This window comes from Trachypithecus francoisi, unplaced genomic scaffold (assembly GCF_009764315.1).
Source record: "Trachypithecus francoisi isolate TF-2019V2 unplaced genomic scaffold, Tfra_2.0 Lachesis_group4, whole genome shotgun sequence".
In the NCBI taxonomy this organism is placed as follows: domain Eukaryota; kingdom Metazoa; phylum Chordata; class Mammalia; order Primates; family Cercopithecidae; genus Trachypithecus; species Trachypithecus francoisi.
In genome coordinates this window covers 121,657,086-121,674,882 of record NW_022681469.1, presented here as the reverse complement: position 1 = coordinate 121,674,882, position 17,797 = coordinate 121,657,086, and the positions used below count along the sequence as shown (strand labels likewise).

The 17,797-nt window shown below is 42.6% G+C and overlaps 1 long non-coding RNA gene across 1 annotated transcript in view; it reads right to left on the bottom strand.

The window, feature by feature from the left end:
• The window catches only part of LOC117072990, a 47,953-nt gene that overhangs the window by 23,068 nt on the left and 7,088 nt on the right, over positions 1-17,797 (bottom strand). The gene's annotated exons all lie outside the window — the stretch shown is intronic.

Below are 17,797 nucleotides of genomic sequence, written 5' to 3'. Positions count from 1 at the left end.
AGAGACAGGCAATAACAAATACCGGCGAGGATGAGGAGAAAAATAGAACCCTTGTACACTGTTGGTGGGAATGTAAATTAGTACAACCACTATGGAGAACAGTTTCCACTTTCCTCAAAAATATAAAAATAGAGCTACCATATGATCCAGCATTCCCACTTCTAGGCATGTACTGAAAAGAAAGGAACTCAGTATATCAAAGAGATATCTGTACTCCCACGTTTGTTGCACTGTTCATGAGAGCCAAGATGTGAAAGCAACCTAAGCATCCATCAACAGATGCATGGATAAAGAAAATATGGTACATATACACAATGGAGTACTATTCAGCCATAAAAAAGAATAAAAGGCCGGGTGCTGTTGTTCATGCCTGTAATCCCAGCACTTTGGGAGGCCGAGGCGGGCAGATCACGAGGGCAGGAGATCGAGACCATCCTGGCTAACACCGTGAAACCCCGTCTCTAGTAAAAATACAAAAAATTAGCCGGGTGTGGTGGTGGGCGCCTGTAGTCCTAGCTACTCCGGAGGCTGAGGCAGGAGAATGGCGTGAACCAGGGAGGCGGAGCTTGCAGTGAGCCGAGATCACGCCACTGCACTCCAGCCTGGGCAACAGAGCAAGACTCCATCTCCAAAAAAAAAAAAAAAAAGAACAAGAGTCTGTCATTTGCAACAACATGTCATTTGCAACATAACATCATTACGTTAAGTAAAATAAGCAAGGCACAGAAAGACAGGCATCACACGTTCTCACTTATTAGTGATGCTTGAACATTACAACAATTGAACTCATGGACATAGAGAGTGGAAGGTTGGTTACCAAAGGCTGGGAAGGGTAGTGGGGGCTGAGGGGGTAGGGGGATGGTTATTGGGTACTAAAAGAAAATAGTTGGTGAAACTCCATCTCTACTAAAAACACAAAAATTAACTGGGCATGTTGTCAGGCACCTGTAATCCCAGCCACTCAGGAGGCTGAGGCAGGAGAATCACTTGAATCCAGGAGGCAGAGGTTACAGTGAGCTGAGATTGTGCCATATCACTCCAGCCTGGGTGACAGAGCAAGACTCCATCTCAAAAAAAAAAAAAAGAAAGAAAGAAAGAAAAAAAAAAGAAAACAAAATAGTACGAATGAATAAGACTTACAATAAGACCTACTATTTGATAGCAGACCAGGGAGACTATAGCCAATAGTAACTTAATTGTACATTTTAAAATAACTAAGAGCATAATTGGATTGTTTACAACACAAAAAATAAGTGCTTGAGGGAATGGATGCCCCGTTCTCCATGATGTGGTTATTCAGCATTGCATCTCTGTATCAAAACATCTCAAGTACCCCATAAATATATATACCTACTATGCACCCACGAAAATCAAAAATCAAAAAAATTATTTTAAAAAAGTTTGGGAAAAAATAAAATCCAACAAAGGAAGTGGGAGGGGCACAGTGTGAGGAAACCTGGAGCATCTGGTGTCTTGGAAGCCAAGTAAAGAAAGTAAATTGATGAGAAGGAAGAGGATAACTGACAAATGCTGTTGATTCACGACGTACAATGCAGACTGAGAATGGGTCGTTGTGATTAGCAACATGGAGGTCATTAACGACTTTCACAAGAGAAGTTTCTGCAGAAGAGGAGAAGCAAAAGCCTAACTGGAATAAATTAATGGAGAATTGGAGGTGAAGACTTGGTGGAGTCATGGACTACAGTCAAATTCTTGGGTGGGGATAATTTTGGAGAGAGATCTGCATGTTTGTGTGCAAAACTCTTTTTCTATTTTAATAGACTTTATTTCTAGAGCAGTTTTAAGTTCACAGCAAAATTGAATGAAAGACACAGAGGTACCATATACCTCTATCTCACCCTTGCATTACTTCCCTGCTATTGACATCCCCTATCACAGTTGGGCATTTCTTAGAGTCGGTGAGCCTAAAATGGCACATCATTAGCACCCAAAGGCCACAGTGTAAATTAAGATTTACTCTTGGTGTTATACATCCTGTGGGTGTTGAAGGATGTGTAATGTATCCACCATTGTAGTATCATTAGAATAGTTTCAGCCTGGCATAGTGGCTCATGCCTGTAATCCCAGAACTTTGGGAGGCCGAGGCAGGCGGATCACTTGAGGTCGGGAGTTCAAGACCAGCCTGACCAACATGGAGAAACCCTGTCTCTACTAAAAATACAAAATTAGCCGGGCGTGGTGGCACATGCCTGTAATCCTAGCTACTTCAGAGGCTGAGGCAGGAGAATCGCTTGAACCCAGGAGGCGGAGGTTGCAGTGAGACTAGATCGTGCCATTGCACTCCAGCCTGGGCAACAAGAGTGAAACTCCGTCTCAAAAAAAAAAAAAAAAAAAAATAGTTTCACTCCCCTAAAAAGCCTCGCTACTCTGCCTATTCATACACCTCCCTTCCCCCTAGCCCCTGGAAACAACTGATCTTTTTACTGTCTCCATAATTTCACCTTTTCCAGGATGTCATAGAGTTGTAAGTATACAGTACTATAGCCTTTTCAGATTGACTTTTTTCACTTAGCAATGTGCATTTTAGTTTCTTCCATGTGTTTTTATGGTGTGATAGCTCATTTCCTTTTTAGCATTGAATAATATTCTATTGTCTGGATATATTACAGTTTATTTATCCATCACCTGCTGAGGGATGTCTTGGTTGCTTCCAAGTTTTGGCAATTATGAATAAAGCTTGTATAAGCAACCACATGCAGGTTTTTAGGTGGATATAGGTTTTTCAAGGTTATTTGAAGAAATACAGTTATGTATCACCTAATGACGGGAATAGGTTCTGAGAGATGTGCCTTTAGGTGATTTTGTCATTGTGTGAACATCATGGAATGTACTTATACAAACCTTGACAGCATAGCCTACTATGTGTCTAGGGTATATGGTCTAGCCTATTACTCCTAAGCTACAGACCTGTACAAGATGGGACTGTATTGAACACTGCAGGCAATTCAAAGGTAAGCACTAGTGTATCTAAACATATCTGTATGTAGAAAAGGTACAATTAAAATGTGTTGTAAAAAATAAAAAATGGTAGATCTGTATAGGGAACATACCATACTTGGAGTTTGCAGGACTGGAAGTTGTTCTGGATGTTTTTTTAGAAAAAAAAAAATTCAGATTTTCTGCATAGACCACCAGGAAGTTTTTTTAGAAAAAAGTTTCAGATTTTCTGCATCGACAACCACACCATCTGTAAACAAAGCCATTTTTATTCTTATTTGCCAACATAGATACCCGTATGTGATGTTTAAAGGCAGTGGTGCCTTGTTCTTGATCTTACAGGGAAAGTTTTGAGTTTCTCCTCGTTATGTGTGATGCTCACTCTAGGTTTTTTGTAGATGACCTTCACTAACTTGAGGAAGTTCCCATCTGTCCCTAGTTTACCAAGCGCTTTGATCATGAATGGATGTCAGCTGCTGTTAAATGCTTTTTCCGCATCTGTTGATAGGATCACATGATTTGTCTTCTTCAGCCTGTTAATACAGTGGATTACACAAATTAATTTTTATGTATTTATTTATTTTTAGTTTTGAGACAAAATCTCACTCTGTTGCCCAGGCTGGAGTCCAGTGGCACGATCTTGGCTCATTGGAACCTCTGCCTCCTGGGTTCAAGCAATTCTCCTGCCTCAGCATCCTGAGTAGCTGGGATTACAGGCGTGTGCCACTGCGCCTGGCTGATTTTTGTATTTTTAGTAGAGATGGGATTTCGCGATGTTGGCCAGGCTGGTCTCGAACTCCTGACCTCAGATGATCCACTTGCCTCGGCCTCCCAAAGTGCTGGGATTACAGGTGTGAGCCACCGCCCCCGGCCACAAAAATTAACTTTTGAATGCTGAATTAGCCTTGCATAGCTGGGAGAAATCTCACCTGGTCATGGTGCATAATGCTTTTCATACTTTGTTGAACTCTGTGTGCTAATATTTTGTTGAGGATTTTTGCATATATGTTCATAAGAGATATTGGTCTGTAGTCTTCTTGTCTTATAATGTCTGTGTTTGGTTTTGAGGGCTTGCTTCTCTTTCCACATGTCCTGGGTCACCCCTAGGGCACATGAGAATCATCCTGCCAGACCAAAGGAAATTCTGTGAGGATCAATAGCCCCTTGCTGGCTGGAAGGATCTCACAGCCTGCTTGTTCTCTGAGATCTTGCTGTCTGCCTATGTATCTATAATAGAAACCATTCTGAGGGCTAAAAGGAATCACACTGCACAACAGGAGGTTTGCAGAACGCGGCTGTCTAGAAAATGAGCGGACAGCTCCTAAGAATTCCAGCCTGCTATTTAAATTTCTGCTCTTATCCTATGTAGTTGACTGATCTTAGACAAAACCTATTAACAATCAGTGTTGAATCTGCCATCAGCTTATCACAATTCTTCTGGAAACTCTTAATGTATTTGTCCTGTAGAGCTCCTTAGAGAAATAAGTTGTATCTGTTTGTTATCAAGGGTATTAAGAAATGCTGTCTTTTTTCTTTTGTTCTTGGATTATCTTGCTCATGTTTGAAAATGGAAAGAGGAGGTGGGGACAGCCGATTTTACACTTAAGTGAGCATCTCAACAACCATTCTGTGAATCAGAGATATGGAGATTGGAGGGAACACTGTTGTTTGTTCTTTGCTTCATTGTTGTGAAAAATGTTTGTTATCTTTCAACAAAACATGCTTGGAACTTGATCTATCTATTTCCACTCCGTCTTCAGAGACAGATCTTACAAGAACTGGTTGCAAGGCATCAATTTTTCTGATACGACAAACAAGGTTTGTGACAAAAGCTGAGATCTCTAAGGATTTGCTAAGATCAGCACGCCTGGTTTTCTCCTTTTGTTTTCAATTGCAAGATGACGTCATACTGACACACATTCTTCTGATGGTGCATTAAACCCCCAAACAGTTGCCCTTTCCTTGGCTGTAATGCAATCTGTGGGAGGTGGTCATTTCCCCAGCTGAGCTGTTTTCTTGTGTTTCCAAGTCTGGTCACACCTTAAGAAAATCACTGGAAAGTAATAAGTCTTTCCTTTCTCTTTACAACACCAGCTTGAAATCACTGTTGCACAGTGAATAGACGCTTTGTTTTGCTGTCCTTCTTTAACCACCAGAACAGAAACTCTGGGTGGTTTTTTTTTGTTTTGTTTTGTTTTTTGAGTTGGAGTTTCGCTCTTGTTTCCCAGGTTGGAGTGCAAAGGCACAATCTCGGCTCACTGCAACCTCTGCCTCCTGGGTTCCAGCGATTCTCCTGCCTAACCCCACCGAGTAGCTGGGGTTACAGGTGCCTGCCACCATACCCAGCTAATTTTTGTATTTTTAGTAGAGATGGGGTTTCATCATGTTGGCCAGGCTGGTCTCAAACTCCTGATCTCAGGTGATCTACCTGCCTCTGCCTCCAAAAGTGCCGGGATTACAGGCGTGAACCACTGTGCCCGGCCTGGTTTTTTTATAGACCTGCTATTACTCTGTCACCTAGGATGCGGTGCAGTGGCACAATTGGAACCCACTGCAGTCTCAAACTCCTGGGCTCAAGCGATCCTCCTGTCTCAGCCTCCCGAGTAGGTGGGACTGTAGGAGCATGCCACTATGCCCAGCTAATTTTTTGTTTTATTATTTTATTTTATAAAGACTAAGATGAAATCTCCCTATGTTGCTCAGCCTGGTCTCAAGCTCCTGGGCTCAAGTGATCCCCTGGCCTTGGCCTCCCAAAGTGCTGGGATTACAGGCGTGAGCTCCCACTGCCAGCCCAGAATGTAAAGCTACTGTTGTGGGCAACTGAAACTTAATCCTGCAGGGAAGCCTTAGGAAATACGTAAAACACACACTTCAGGATTGTCTTAGCCAAGGGATGAATGGAGCTGAGGCATTTATATCCCCACATCCATCATTCATTGGTTACAAAATGAACATTTGGGAAGATGTGAATTTCTGGTCACTGGAAAGGCAAAGTCGGTCACTTAATTTTTACTCACAGTGTCCAGCATACTGTCAGTTCAGGGGTCAGGACTTGAACTGTGATGACAAATGCATGATAATAGCAGCAACTACCTTATTACAGATAGGTGGAATACTTTCTTAAAAACAAAATTGATTCCTCAATGGATATTAATGTTGTTCAGTTTAGATGACTTTTTTGTTTGTATGCCACATACCATGCATTGAATCAGAATGTTCATGGTTACTTTAAAAAAAAATAAATTCAACTTTTTATTTTATTTTATTTTTTTTGAGACTGAGTCTGGCTCTGTCTCCCAGGCTGGAGTGCAGTGGCGCAATCTTGGCTCATTGCAATCTCTGTTTCCTGGGTTCAAGTGATTCTCCTGCCTCAGCCTCCCAAGTCACTGGAATTATAGACGCCCACCACCACACCTGGCTTTTGTATTTTTTGTATGTTTGTATTTTAGTAGAGACAGGGTTTCACCATGTTGGCCAGGCTGGTCTCGAATTCCTGACCTCAGGTGATCCACCTGCCTTGGCCTCCCAAAGTCCTGGGATTACAGGCATGAGCCACTGTGCCCAGCCTCAACTTTTATTTTAGGCACAGTGAGTACATGTGCAGATTTGTTTTACGGGAATATTGTGTGATGCTGAGGTTTGAAATATAGATCTCGTCACTCAGACAGTTAGCATAGCACTCAATAGGCAGATAACCAGTTTTTAACCCATTCTCCCATCCTCTAGTAGTCCACAGTATCTATTGTTATCATGTTTATGTCCATGTGTGCTCAAATTCTTAGCTCCCATTTATAAGTGGGAACATGTGGTAATTGTTTTTCTGTTACCGCATTAATTTACTTAGGATTATGACTGCCAGCTGCATCCATGTTGCTGGTACATATACACCATGGAATTCTGCACAGCCATAAGAAAGAATGAAATTCTGTCCTATAGGACATGTGCAGTATTTCATGGTGTATATGCACCACAATTTCTGTATTCAGTCTACCATTGATGGGCACCTGGTTTGATTCCATGTCTTTGCTATTGTGAATAGCGCAGCAATGAACATCCAAGTACCTGTCTTGATGGAATGATATATACACTGTCTTAAGATCATTATCATCAGAAGCAGTTCATAAGAGGAGGATTGAGGATGCACAGTTTATTTGGGAGTTGCAGAGGCATAAAAGGATAACGTGGAGGAGACACAGGGAGGGAAAGAAACAGTCAGAAACCCTAGCTACTGTTGTTGGCACCTGAAGCATAATCCTGCAAGGAAGCTTCAGAAAATACCATAAAACACACACTTTAGGATTATCCTAGCCAAGGGGCAAAGGAGCTGGGGTATTTATATCCCCCACCCATCAGCTATTGGTTACAAAATATGAATATTCCAGAAGATGTCAATTTCCAGCCACTTTCATCTCTTACATATGGGCTGAATGTGTTCTGGCAGCCTCAGGTCAGCCAGTCAGCAAAGATGCTGGTGTGCACAGAAATAGTAATAGAATCCAAAGAGATGCGGGAGGCGCACAGACGGGACCTGCCACAAAGACCCTGAAATGCTAATTCATAAATGATCACGCGCTTTGTTTATGCTTTTTACTCTCAAGACCAATCCCCGTTAATGTAGAAAAATACCCTTTTATGTGTGAGATAATACATGTGAACGCATCTTGGAATGGATTTTATAAACTGTAAAGGGTGAGACAAGTATATTGTTATTATCATTATTGTAATTATTATTATTATGATGGCTAGATTATAGTCATCAGCACTTGAGAGGGTTAGTAGAATGCCTTCCTTAGAATAAAAGTGAGATGAGAAATTTAAATACAATTCCAGTTACACGTAATCAATAATTGTCCACACCAAGGTTCAGTGCTTTGTATACATCAATTCAGATAAGAAAGCAGGAAGATCATGAATAAATTTGTTGATTGTTTCTTCCTTGGGGAATGAATGACCATTGAGATCTTTATTAGGAGCTTCTATGTATATAAAATAGTTTCAATGCTTGTCCTTTACAAAGAGACCATTAAATCTGAGTTTGACATCTAGCTGTTTAATTTTTTGTTGTTGTTGTTGTTGTTTTGAGACAGGGTCTTGCTCTGTTTTCCCAGGCTGGAGTGCAGTGGCACCATCATGGCTCACTGTAGCCTCAAACTCCTGAGCTCAAGCGATTCTCCTACCTCAGTCGCCCAAGTAGCTGGGACTACAAACACACACCACCACCCCTGGCTAATTTTTTTTAAAAAATAGTTTTGTGGAGACTGAGTCTCACAATGGGTTGCCCAGGCTGGTCTTAAACTCCTAGGCTAAATCGATCCTCCCTCTTCAACCACCCAGAGTGCTGGGATTACAGGCATGAGCCACCAAGCCTGATCAACATCTAGATTGATTTGTTTGCTGTTGTATCTGCCGGATTCTGCTTTGCATATTTAGTCTTACTGGAACCCAAACAGGGACATCTGAAGCCATGGTTTAGACTTTCATTTAGCACTTGTGCCTATGACTACTGTTCAGAATTATGCCTTCTTGGCCCAGTCCTGTTGAATCAGATAATTCAGTTAAACATTATCATCTGGATGGGATTCATTTCTGTTACATCTATGGCATTTAGCGACTTAAACTGCTATCCCATCTCTGAGAAGTTTTATTCTTTTTCACCTAAATCCAATTCCAAAACTACTAACCTATTGCCCTTAACTTGTTCTTCCCTCTCACCTGGGAATGTCCCAGAATGCCTTTCTGGTTACCCACCATGACGACTCCCACTAGAACAGGATAAGCAGCAGTGCCAAGGAGAGAAAGGGATAAATATGACAGCTACGTAGGTAATGGAATTAACAGGATTAGTGACTAGTTGTTGGACGTGTCTGTGACAGAGGAGGAGGAGGAGAAGGTGGTGTCAAAGATGATGGATTGGGTATGTGTTGGTGCCTTCAATTGAAATAGGACATTTGAGGAGACAGCTAATCTGAGCAAAAAGATACATAGATACAGATAGATTTTTTTCCCCTCACTTAGTAAAATACAGTCACTAGCAATTATGGGTAAAACCAAACCTCAGTGTTAAATGGTTTCAATTGATTGAGAACACAATTATGGATGACAGATGATTATTTTCCAGGTCATTCTCTTCACAGAACTTGCATTCACTAACATTCAAATAACTAATAGGGTACATTTCCTATTGATAACGTGTCTAGAGTCTTGAGAGGATTCTCATTTGGTGAAAGGCACAGGGGAACCATTTGAGGATTGTGAATCAACCCTATTTAATTAGAAACAATAAAACCCCATTGTACTTAACCAGAAAGATACCTGGAAGTATTATATTGGGTTCAATCCAGCCACATTTCCAAGAATTGGGCCAGGCAACCTGGGGAAGCATATCTGGTGGTGATGCATTTTGTATTAGTGGTGCTGGCGTTGCTGATTGAATTAGATTTAATTTGATTTTTTTTTTTTTCGCTCGATCCTCTGGCTGGCCTGTAACTGAAAACCTGAATATTTGTTCGTGTTACTATTGTCCTCAGTCAAAGACCTCTTGAATTCACAGAGCAATCTATAATGTAGCTATCTATTTCCCATCTGCTCTGTGTGTACCTTAACTGATAGCTATTCAGACACTTATTTTAGACAGCAAACTGAGGTTCCCTTTGAATCTGGGCTTTTGAGATCCAAATTGGTAGCCTTGGAAAATTCTTCTTCAACAAAGGGCTGTTGAGGGCTCTTATCATCTGGGAGAAGAAGGAAAAGAATAATAATAAAAAAAGACTTACAAAACCTTCACAATCCTCTTTCTTCTACAGAATTACCAAAAATGTTCTTGGAAGAATGGGGCATGCAGACCCGCCTGACATTTCACTGGTGTAAGTAATTTCTGATTCTTTCTAGTTTCTCTGTTTGAGTCCGTCTATGACCCAACAGAATTATTTTCCACTGAGTGGAAATAATGTGATTTCAAGTGAGATATACAAAGGGGGAAAATGAATAAATCAGGTAGGTACCAAGAAAAGTGTCAATTCTAGGCCGGGTGCAGTGGCTCACACCTATAATCCCAGCACTTTGGGAGGCTGAGGCGGGCAATCATTTGAGGTTAGGAGTTCGAGACCAGCTTGGTCAACATGGTGAAACCCCATCTCTATTAAAAATACAAAAATTAGCTGAGTATGGTGGCACACGCCTGTAATCCCATCTACTTGGGAGGCTGAGGCAGGAGAATGGCTTGAATCCAGGAGGTGGATGGTGCAGTGAGCCGAGATCCTGCCACTGCACTCCAGCCTGGGCAACAGAGGGAAACTCCATCTTAACAACAACAACAACAGCAACAACAACAGTATCAATTCTGTATTTGGAGGGTGTATCCCAAGATGAGGGCATTGGCAATGGAGGGACAATTTTGAGGTACAAATGGCCAGAAAGCTCTATGCACTATAGCTTAGAGATTAATAGCAGTGAATGAGCACAGAGGCATGAACTTGCTCCCAATGCTGTTCCAAGTACTCTCTCTCTATCATGCCATTTAATAATATAGGTCCTATTATCCCAATAGATGGGGAAACTAGGGCCTGAGGAGATAAGTTACTTGACAAGTCATGCAGCAAGCAGGTGACCTCGGATTTGAACCCAGGCTGCCTGATTCGAGAGCCGATGCTGTAACGACTGTGAGACATTGTCTCTGTATGCCACAGTCCAGAAGACATAGCAGAAGCATCTCAGATAGTTCAGGTTTCTCATCCCTATAAAGTGAAATCTCCAGCTGGGAACCGTGGATCATGCCTGGTATCCCAGCAAGTTGGGAGGCCAAGGTGGGAAGATTGCTTGAGCCCAGGAGTTCAAGTTCAGCCTGAGCAACATAGGAAGACCCCCCTCTCTACAAAAGGAAAAAAAAACAAGCCAGGTGTTGTGATGTATACCTGAAGTCCCGCTACTTTGGAGGCTGGGATGGGAGGATCACTTGAGCAAAGGAGGTTGAGGCTGCAGTAAGCCATGATTGTGTCACTGCACTCCAGCCTGGGCGGAGAAGCATGGACTTGTCTCCAAAAAGAAAAAAAAAGGTGAAATCTTCTTAATGCAGGAGACGGAATTAGATACAAAACCATCCGGAAAAAAAAGGTGGGGAAGGTGCAGTTCTAATGCCACAACAATTTAAAGTGTAAAGACAAGGGAATAATTGATCTCCTAGCATTCAACCATGTTGAAGAATTTAATCACTGTGTGTTAAATTAATCAGTGCTTTTTGAATGAGTGACTTTAATCATCTAATAGATGGCAATTTGTTCTTTTTTTTTTTTTTTGAGACGGAGTTCCACTCTTGTGGCCCAGGCTGGAGTACAATAGCAAGATCTCCACTCACTGAAACCTCTGCCTCCCAGGTTCAAATGATTCTCCTGCCTCAGCCTCCTGAGTGGCTGTGATTACAGGCATGTACCACCATGCCCGGCTAATTTTGTATTTTTAGTAGAGACGGGGTTTCACCGTGTTGACCAGGCTGGTCTCAAACTCCTGACCTCAGGTGATCCTCCCACCTCGGCCTCGCGAAGTTCTGAGATTAAAGACGTGAGCCACCATGCCAGGCCTACTATTCTATTTTTTTTTTTTTTAATGAGTATACCCAGCCTCCACAAATAGAGGATAAGGAACTCTCAGACCAAGTACTTTTCTCATACATCTCTGTCTCTCTCATGGGCCTTACATGGTTTATGGGATCAGAAGGAGCTCAATATGCATTGATTGATATGGTTAGATTGGTGACTAAAGATGTTAATCTATTGATTAATCATTGGGTGTAAGTTATGTTGCTTTTTCAAGAAGTGATCAATAAATGTTAATAAATCAAATTTAAGGCAGGGCATGGTGGCTCATGCCTGTAATCCCAGCACTTTGGGAGGCTGAAGTCGGTGGATCATTTCAGGTCAGGAGTTCAAGACCAGCCTGGCCAACATGTTGAAACCTCGTCTCTAGTAAAAATACAAAGATTAGCTGGGTGTGGTGGCAGACGCCTGTAGTCCCAGCTACTCAGGAGGCTGTGGCAGGAGAATCGGTTGAATCTGGGAGGCAGAGGGTGCAGTGAGATGAGATCACACTGCTGCACTCCAGCCTGGGTGACAGCGAGATTCTGTCTCAAAAAAATAAATAAAATTAAATTAAAAATTTGTTGTGTGTTTTTTCTTTCTTTTTTTTAAGCAGAAAAATAAGGAGACATGTTAAAAAGGCTTTTGCACAATTTCATCCTGCCAATGGAGATGGGCTGGTGGGCAGAGCCCAAGTGGATTGTAATGACAGTGACTTAAATGGGGCAGTGGTCGGCTCTTATCTACAGGTTTACAGAAATGAAATTAAACTTGGGCTTTTTATTGCAAAACAATGAGCAAATTGAAGGCCAATTATACCAGCTCATCAAAAAAAGCTGGCGAGCTGTAGAGGATTTTGCATTTCTGAGTAGAACGACTTTTCAGATGAAAGAACTTATTACAAGAAATTGAGAACATCTGGGCCATCAAAGACAAACTGCAGTGAATAATTGGACAATCATAGACTGGCATCCATTTGAATAAGAGGCACTTCCTCAGTTCCCGCTAGGGGAAGTGTTCAAAATTCCTCCTCTAACGGGAAATTGAAGCTCCGTTTGGAAAACATGATTTTTCTATACCTGGTTGTTATTTGGTTATGAAAGAAATCTGTTTTGGGAGCTTCTGTTCTGTAAAGTTATTCTTGTCACTGTAACCAGGATAAAATAGCAGAGTCGTGGTTGGTTCCGTCTCAGTATTTCGCCAACTGGCTTAACTCTTACCAACTGCCAGTTTATAATCCTAGCAAACATCACATTCCTAAGAAGCCCTATTAACTCTGATTCTCCCCACGACTCCCTATCTTTCTTCTCTCTGACTTCTCTACGTTCAGGGTCCACCCTGCTGAAATCTTACAGGTGCCAAATAGATGTTTACAAAGAATAAATGGGAATTAGGCAAGTTCAGCTCCACTTATGTGGGCAGGCCCGTGCCTAATTACCATTCTGCTCAATGCCATGTATCCTTCATATATATGATAGTGATACTGTCCTGCTTTAGGCTAAACACTGAATTCGATATTTTACATGTATAGACTATTTCTGGAAACTTTTGTTGTTGTTCTTTTTGTTGAGACAGAATCTCACTCTGTCGCCTAAGCTGGAGTACAGTGGCATGATCTCAGCTCACTGCAACCTCCACCTCCTGGGTTCAAGTGATTCTCCCACCTCAGCCTCGCAAGTAGCTGGGACGACAGGTGTCCAGGCTGGTCTTGAACTCCTGACCTCAAGTGATGTGCCCACCTTGGCGTCCCAAAGTGCTGGGATTACAGAGGTGAGCCACTACGCTGGGCCATTCTAAAAGCTTTAAATAGTCCCTCTAGGTAGTAATTATTATTCCCATTTTACAGCTAAAGAAACTGAAGATTAAAGACATGATATAGTCAGTCCAAATAGTTCCAGTTATACTGTGTAATAATTTAAATATTCAGTGGCTTAAATCCACACATACTTATTTCTCATTCATGTTACATGTCCACTGTGGGTTGGTAGAGGGCTATGAGACTGTATTAGTTTGTTCTTGCATTACTATAAGGAAATACCTGAGCCAGGGATGGTGGCTCACGCCTGTAATCCCAGCACTTTGTGATGCCAAGGTGGGCAGATCACCTGAGGTCAGGAGTTCGAGATCAGCCTGGCCAACATGGTGAAATCCCATATCTACTAAAAATACAAAAATTAGTTGGGCATGGTGGTGGGCACCTGTAATCCCAGGTACCCAGAGGCTGAGGCAGGAGAATTGCTTGAGCCTAGAAGGCAGAGGTTGCAGTGAGCCCAGATAGTGCCACTGCACTCCATCCTGGGTGACAGAGTGCACCTTTTCTCCAAAATAAAAATAAAAAAAAAGAAAAAAGAAAAAAAAAGAAAGATCTGAGACTGGGTAATTTATAAAGACGAGAAGTTTAATTGGCTCATGGCTCTGCAGGCTGTATAGGAAACATGATGCTGGCATCTGCTCGGCTTCTGGGGAGGCCTCAGGAAGCTTACAGTCATGGCAAAAGATAAAGCAGGAGCAGGCATAGTAAGAGCAGAAGCAAGAGAGAGTGAAGGAGGAGGTGCCACCCACTTTTAAACAACCAGATCTCATGAGAACTCACTCACTATCTCAAGGGAAATACTGAAGGGGATGGTGCTAAACTGTTCATGAAAAATCTGCCCCCATGATCCACTTACCTCCCACCAGGCCCCACCTTTAACACTGGGGATTACAACTGAACATGAGATTTGGGTGAGGACACAGATGTAAACCATATCAGGGACCCGGGCTGATTAAACAGCTACCACCTCAAATAATGCTAGTCGCTGTCCCCAAAGGGAGAGAGAACTCTGGAACAAGGTCTTGCAACAGCAGTTAAATGCTTGCCCCAGAAATTACATTTATTACCTCTGCTTATCATTCATTGGCTGGTACTGGTTACATGACCCTAACCAACCATGACATAGGGAAGGAAAGTATAGAAAATGCAACCGTATACTGACTGCATGCCCAAATACACAGAGCTAGAAATATTCACTAAATGACATTGGCAGGAGAGGTGAAGAGCATGGTGATTAAGACTGCGGATTTAAATTGCGGTTCTGTCACTTAGCTGTGGAACCCTGGGCCAATTCATTAACATTTCTGGGCTTCAGTTCCTTCACTTGTTAAATGAGGGAACTAATTATACCTTCATCGAGGAGTTCTTGCAAGGATCCAGGAAGATCATGCATGCATAGAAGTTAGCATAGGGACTGATAAACCATTGGAACCTGGGTTTCTGTGTCTCTAACCAAACCTGTGTTATTTCTACTTCGCCATGAAGCCAGCCCAAGTCCTACAAAACCTAAGAACTGTTTGACCTTAGCTGTTGGAAATACTAAGTTGATGGAAAAGTAATTGCGATTTCTGCCATTAAAATAATGGCCATTCCAGAACCCTTAAAAAGTCTAACCCCAAATTCCTTGGGGAGATGGACCGGAGGTTTCCTCCCATCTCCTCATTTGGTCACCCTATGATTAAACGTCTTTCTCTTCTGCTAATTGGTGTCTCAGGGTATTGACTTGCTCTGTCCATTAGCAAATGCACCTATTACAGTTCCAAGGCCACCATGCTGTGAGGAAGCCCAAGCACATGAGAGGCTACCTGTGGACCAACAGCCTCCACTGAGGCCACTCTGAGTCATCCCAGACCAGACACAGATATGTAAGTGAAGAATTCTCCGTTAAAAGTGAGAGCAATAGTCGCAATTACATGGGCACCAACCTAATACAACAACCCAATCTATGTGTGGAAGAATGCAGGAGACACCTATCTGGATACAAAGGAGAATAAATCCAGAGATGAGTCAAAAACCTTGACATGAAAAGGCAAGACAGGAGAGAGATGCTCAGGAAAATGAGAGTGGTGATTTTTTTTTGTTTGTTTTTTTTTTGTTTGTTTGTTTGTTTGTTTGTTTGTTTTTGTTTTTTTTTTTTGAGACGGAGTCTCGCTCTGTCGCCCAGGCTGGAGTGCAGTGGCCGGATCTCAGCTCACTGCAAGCTCCGCCTCCCGGGTTCACGCCATTCTCCTGCCTCAGCCTCCCGAGTAGCTGGGACTACAGGCGCCCGCCATCTCGCCCGGCTAATTTTTTGTATTTTTTTTTTTAGTAGAGACGGGGTTTCACCGTGTTAGCCAGGATGGTCTCGATCTCCTGACCTCGTGATCCGCCCGTCTCGGCCTCCCTAAGTGCTGGGATTACAGGCTTGAGCCACCGCGCCCGGCCGAGAGTGGTGATTTTTAAACATGGCTACCAATTCTTCGATACTCTCCCACTGAGATGTGAGCTCTGTGCCCTCCCCTGTTGAATCTGGGCAGATCTGTGACTACTTTGACCTGCAGAGTACAAACGACAAGACACTGTGGGACATTTCAATGCTAGGACAAGCAGGTTCCACCTTGTTTTCTGGGACACTTGCTCTTGGATACCTGAGCCACCACTGGCTATCCTGAGGTTGAAACTATCCTCACAGGATTGACCAGAATTGCATGCCAGCTTCTGTACAGAAACATAATTATAATTAAACATCAATAGGCTGGGCTTTGGCTGACTTCCTTGTTGCTGAAAGTCATGTAGCACTAGATCCTGAACATGTACACCACCATTGTTCCTCTAGAGAGGATCTCTGACGTTAGAATCATAGGGCTTTTGTTTAAGAACTGCTTAAGATATTTTTCAAACCATAAATTTCAGCAACCAGTTTGGAGGCCCCCACAGAAGAATGGGATCAGCATGGAATATAGCTTCTTTATCTCTCTGTCCCCACACTTTTCCACCAATTAATAATCTCCACGCTTCAGCTCACTTCAAAACCCTCAAAAAATCTAACCCCAAATTCCTCAGGGAGAAGGATGTGAGGTTTTCTCCCATCTCCTCCTTTGGTGATCCTATGATTAAACCTCTTTCTCTGGTGCAAATTGGTGTCTCAGGGTATTGACTTGCTCTGTGCATTAGCAAATGATCTATTATAGTTACAAGGTCACCATGCTGTGAGGAAGCCCGAGCACAGGAGAGGCTACATGTGGACCAACAGCCTCCACTGAGGCCACTCTGAGTCATCCCAGACCAGACACAGATATGTGAATGAAGAAGTATCCAAATGATTCCAGACTCCAGATGTCACCCTCCAGCTATCTGATCTTCCTAGATGAAGCCCTAGGCATCACAGAGTAGACAAAAATCATTTCGACTACAACCTGCTGTCTTCCTGATCCACAGAACCCATAAGCATAGTAAGATGGTTATTTTATGCCATGACACAGATTATAGTGCAGCCATGATTAACTAAAAGCATAAGAGAGAGACAGTAGAAGGGGAATTCTAGGTAAATGGATAATTGTCTGTTTCAGTGCATGAAAGCCTGGATAGTTACCTGATCCTAATGATGTACCAAATGGGTCTGTTTAAAGGGTTGAGGGTAAAGTATCATTTTGCCTTTAACTTGAGATTTGGCTACCAGAATTGGGCATCCGTACACACTGTGCTCAGATTTTGCACCTCCCATTATACATCATGCCAGCTTCATTGATAAAACTGGCTATACTTCTGCCCCCTCTCTTCCTGCAGAAACCTGATTTTGATGTGTTATCCACATTCTTCTACTCAACCTTAGGTTTCACCTTTTGGTGGTTTCATCCTAACATGGCAAAGTTGACGTAACCGCTCTCTTCTCCCCCTCCTTTTTTTCATCCTCCTCCTTCTTCTCCTCCTTCTTTTCTCCTTCTCTTTCCCCTCTTCCTCCTCCTTCTTCTCCTTCCACTTCTCCTGCTCTTCTTTCTCCTCTTTGTCTTCCTCCTCATCTTCCTCCTCTTTCTCCTCCTTCTTCTTCTCCTCCTTCTTCTCTTCCTCCTCCTTCCCCTCCTCCTCTTTCTCTTTCTCTCCTTTCTCCTTCTCCTTCTCCTCCCTCTTCTTTTCCTCTCTTTCCTCTTCCTCTTCTCCCCCTTCTTCTCCTCCTCTTTCTCCTCCTTCTCCTCTTTCTCTAAGGACTAAGACTATTATCTAATGGTCCAAGACTGTTATCAACAACCCACAAAGCACACTTTGAGCTTCTTCAAAAGTGCCTCCACTTTGTCTCAGCTAAGGTCCTTTTTAAAAGAACCCGGGGAAGCCGGGGAGATACATTTCTCTACACTAGCACTGCCTAAGAGAAACCTCATTAGCAGCTCAGAAGCCTTCCTTCCAGGTTTACTCAAACCTTGCAGGAAGGGAGGAGAGTCCTCCTCCTCCCATGATAGAGGTCACCTCTTCTCTGTCATGTTTT